The sequence below is a fragment of the Portunus trituberculatus genome, chromosome 46 (assembly GCF_017591435.1).
Source record: "Portunus trituberculatus isolate SZX2019 chromosome 46, ASM1759143v1, whole genome shotgun sequence".
NCBI lineage: Eukaryota > Metazoa > Arthropoda > Malacostraca > Decapoda > Portunidae > Portunus > Portunus trituberculatus.
The window spans coordinates 25,995,235-26,000,234 of record NC_059300.1 but is presented as its reverse complement, the minus strand read 5'-3'; the positions used below and the strand labels follow the sequence as shown (position 1 = coordinate 26,000,234).

General features: G+C 38.6%; 1 protein-coding gene across 3 annotated transcripts in view; it reads right to left on the bottom strand.

Moving 5' to 3' along the window:
* Window positions 1–5,000, bottom strand: part of LOC123520034 (tumor protein p53-inducible protein 11-like) — a 273,982-nt gene that overhangs the window by 249,446 nt on the left and 19,536 nt on the right. The gene's annotated exons all lie outside the window — the stretch shown is intronic.

Below are 5,000 nucleotides of genomic sequence, written 5' to 3'. Positions count from 1 at the left end.
TTAATTGGTGACCATACAAAATTCCGCATCATTAATTGGTGATCAAACAAAATTCCGTATCATTAATTGGTGACCAGACAAAATTCCGCATCATTAATTGGTGACCAGACAAAATTCCGTATCATTAATTGGTGACCAGACAAAATTCTGCATCATTAATTGGTGACCAGACAAAATTCCGTATCATTAATTGGTGACCAGACAAATTCCGCATCATTAACTGGTGATGAGACAAAATTCCGCATCATTAATTGGTGACCAGACAAAATTCCTCATCATTAATTGGTGACCAGACAAAATTCCGTATCATTAATTGGTGACGAGACAAAATTCCGCATCATTAATTGGTGACCAGACAAAATTCCTCATCATTAATTGGTGACCAGACAAAATTCCTCATCATTAATTGGTGACGAGACAAAATTCCGTATCATTAATTGGTGACCAGACAAAATTCCGCATCATTAATTGGTGACCAGACAAAATTCCGCATCATTAATTGGTGACCAGACAAAATTCCTCATCATTAATTGGTGACTAGACAAAATTTCGCATCATTAATTGGTGACCAGACAAAATTCCGCATCATTAACTGGTGACCAGACAAAATTCCGCATCATTAATTGGTGACCAGACAAAATTCCTCATCATTAATTGGTGACCAAACAAAATTCCGCATCATTAATTGGTGACCAGACAAAATTCCGCATCATTAATTAGTGACCAGACAAAATTCCGCATCATTAATTGGTGACCAGACAAAATTCCGCATCATTAATTGGTGACCAGTCAAAATTCCGCATCATTAATTGGTGACCAGACAAAATTCCTCATCATTAATTGGTGACCAAACAAAATTCCGCATCATTAATTGGTGACCAGACAAAATTCCGCATCATTAATTGGTGACCAGACAAAATTCCGCATCATTAATTGGTGACCAGACAAAATTCCGCATCATTAATTGGTGACCAGACAAAATTCCGCATCATTAATTGGTGACCAGACAAAATTCCGTATCATTAATTGGTGACCAGACAAAATTCCGCATCATTAATTGGTGATCAGTCAAAATTCCGCATCATTAATTGGTGACCAGACAAAATTCCGCATCATTAATTGGTGACCAGACAAAATTCCGCATCATTAATTGGTGACCAGACAAAATTCCGCATCATTAATTGGTGACCAGTCAAAATTCCGCATCATTAATTGGTGACCAGACAAAATTCCTCATCATTAATTGGTGACCAGACAAAATTCCGCATCATAAATTGGTGACCAGACAAAATTCCGTATCATTAATTAGTGACCAGACAAAATTCCGCATCATTAATTGGTGATCAAACAAAATTCCGTATCATAATTGGTGACCAGACAAAATTCCGCATCATTAATTGGTGACCAGACAAAATTCCGCATCACTAATTGGTGAGGAGACAAAATTCCGTATCATTAATTGGTGACCAGACAAAATTCCGTATCATTAATTGGTGACCAGACAAAATTCCGCATCATTAACTGGTGAAGAGACAAAATTCCGTATCATTAATTGGTGACCAGACAAAATTCCGCATCATTAACTGGTGAAGAGACAAAATTCCGTATCGTTAATTGGTGACCAGACAAAATTACACATTGTTAAACTCCTTAGTCCCTCATCAGCATTATTTCCAAAGGCCACAAAGACGAGCGGTGATTGGCAAGTCTCTCTGCTGGCTGACGGTGTGGAGTCCTGTAACATCACGGAATCTACACAAACACTTCAAATCTTTCCCTTCTACCCGGCACATCTTTCCTTAGCCACTCTTACACATTTCTTCAGTTCTACAGCCTTTGACAAACATTATTGGGCTTTTTTTCATTTACCCTTTTTAAGTGGGCTTTTTTTTTTAATTCTTTTTGTTGTCCTTGGTCAGCTTTCCCATCTTACATGAAAAAATCCAGGCTAGAAACTACAATATCTATTCTTATTTTACACTTTTCTTTCTTGTAGATGGTAACAAGGACACCACACCAGGAGTTAGCCCCTTCAGTACCATGACGCGTTTCCATATTGATTCCGGTTACTATTTGGTGATTTTATACAGCTTCAGAAACTTATGTAGGGGATTAAAATAGTGAAGACTGTGACCATTAATCTTCTGACCTCCATAGATTCTTCCTAATGTCAATGAAATGGTCTAATCGTACACAAATCTCAAGACAAAAATGTGTCCCAGTATTGAAGGGTTAAACAGTGAAATAGCTAATCAATGTATTTCTGTATTTCTTGTGGTCTTACAACTAATTCTAAACATTATACTTGCTTATAACTCCAAAATCTATTCTGTTGATGCTTCTAAAGACTAGAAAACGTGCTTAAAATGTTGTCAAGTGTTGCATATGTAAGTGAATGGGTTGATTAGTGACTCTCAACATTTCTTGTCGTTTTAAAGCTGATGCCAAACATTATACTTGCTAATAACTCCAAAGTCAACTCTTCTTTACCCTCTTTGTTCTTGTAGATGCTTAACTCCTTCAGTAACATGACGCGTTCTCCTATTCATTCTGCTTATTTGATGGTTTTACACAGCTTCAGAAACTTATGTGTGGATTAAAATAGCGAAGACTTTAGCCATTCATCTCTCCTCCATAGACCCTTCCTAATGTCAATAAATTCGTCTAATCACAACCAAAACTCAAGGTAGAAATGCGTCCCGGTACTGAGGGAATTACAAAGATAACACCCCTTTCTTTAAATGCTATGGCGTGTTACATTTACCAGTGAAAGAATTAATTAATGTCGGTTTCCTCCCCAGGCGGGCAGCTTAAAGAGACACGAGTGGGAGGGAAAGATATTTAGTCGTCCAGTCTCTTTACTTCATAATGGTTCAGTTTAGATTAATAAAAACTCTAAGCGGCCTCGTGAAGATTGTAAAGTTTGTTGCTATTTTGTAGAGTCTCCGTAATCCTTTGTAAGCTTCTTTCTCCTCTCGTTTCTCCTCCTCCTCCTCCTCCTCCTCCTCCTCCTCCTCCTCCTCCTCCTCCTCCTCCTCCTCCTCTTCCTCCTCCTCACACCTTTACAGAAACAAACAAGGGTCTTTGTCACTTCAAATTACGATGAAATTTACGAACAATGAGAGGAATCTTGTGAACTATAATACCACCTCTTCTTCATCTTCTTCTTCTTCTTCTTCCTCCTCCTCCTCCTCCTCCTCCTCCTCCTCCTCCTCCTCTTCTCGCAGGCACATTAAGACTTTACGAGCTTAATTTCAAGCTGTGAGGCAGAGCTTACTTCACTCATTAATGTAACTATTTCCCTTTCCTCCTCCTCCTCCTCCTCCTCCTCCTCCTCCTCCTCCTCCTCCTCCTCCTCCTCCTCCTCCTTCCTCCTCGATTTGCTACTAATATCTATTCCACTTTCTCTTATTCGTCTCATTTTCCTATTTTCCTCTCTCTCTCTCTCTCTCTCTCTCTCTCTCTCTCTCTCTCTCTCTCTCTCTCTCTCTCTCTCTCTCTCTCTCTCATGTACTGCTGTGCAATTTGTGGAGGAGCGAATAGCACCTACCTGGAAACCCTGTTCATTACCCAGAAAAAAATGTTACGTGTCATGTCTGGCAGCAATAGATACGCTCTCACGCAACCTTTATTTCATAACTTTAATTTGTTAACACTGCATAACATAACAGCTTTGCAAACTTATGTCTTCATGTATAAATGCCTTCATACTCGTACTTTTCAGCCTGATTGTGGTTTTCATTTTATGCCAAATACTTTTCATTCCCGTAGAACAAATAACCTAATTTTACCATCATGCAGAACTTCGCATGCTCAAAGATTCTTATCCTACAGAGGAGCAAAACACTGGAATCAACTTCCGCAAAATGTAAAAGACAGCCCTTCATGTAATGTATTTAAGAACAAAATAAAGGAAATCTATTTGTAGATCATGTAGTTAGTAATGATTCATATTTAGTGAGTTGTAATTATTGCTACATTTAGTTAGTTGTAATTGTTGTCAGAGTAGGCCCGCTTTGCCTTCGTTGGCGTTGTGATTGCTGGTTACTCAACAGACCTAGCTACCCCTACCATTCTATTTTCATTTTATTTTGTAATGTATAATTATTTTGGCCAATAAATGTATCAGTATCAGTATCAGTAGCAGCATCAGCATCAGTATCAGTATCAGTATCAGTATCAGCATCAGCATCAGCATCAGTATCAGTATCAGGATCAGTATCAGCATCAGTATCAGTATCAGCATCAGCATTAGCATCAGCATCAGTATCAGCATCAGTATCAGCATCAGTATCAGCATCAGTATCAGTATCAGCATCAGTATCAGTATCAGCATTAGCATCAGTATCAGTATCAGCATCAGTATCAGCATCAGCATCAGTATCAGCATCAGTATCAGCATCAGTATCAGTATCAGCATCAGCATCAGTATCAGTATCAGTATCAGTATCAGCATCAGTATCAGTATCAGCATCAGCATCAGCATCAGGATCAGTATCAGTATCAGTATCATCATCAGTATCAATATCAGCATCAGTATCAGCATCAGTATCAGTATCAGCATCAGCATCAGCATCAGTATCAGCATCAGCATCAGCATCAGTATCAGCATCAGCATCAGCATCAGTATCAGTATCAGCATCAGTATCAGCATCAGCATCAGCATCAGTATCAGCATCAGGATCAGCATCAGCATCAGCATCAGTATCAGCATCAGTATCAGCATCAGCATCAGTATCAGTATCAGTATCAGCATCAGCATCAGTATCAGCATCAGCATCAGCATCAGTATCAGCATCAGTATCAGTATCAGCATCAGTATCAGTATCAGGATCAGCATCAGCATCAGCATCAGTATCAGTATCTCTCATATTCCCTTCCAATTATATTCCTTTTATCAGTTTTTCTTTATTTTCTTCTTTTTTCGTCTTAAGATTCTTGTTGGGCCACTTATTATTTTCTACTTCTTCTTCTCCTTCTTCTTCTTTTCTTCTTCTTCT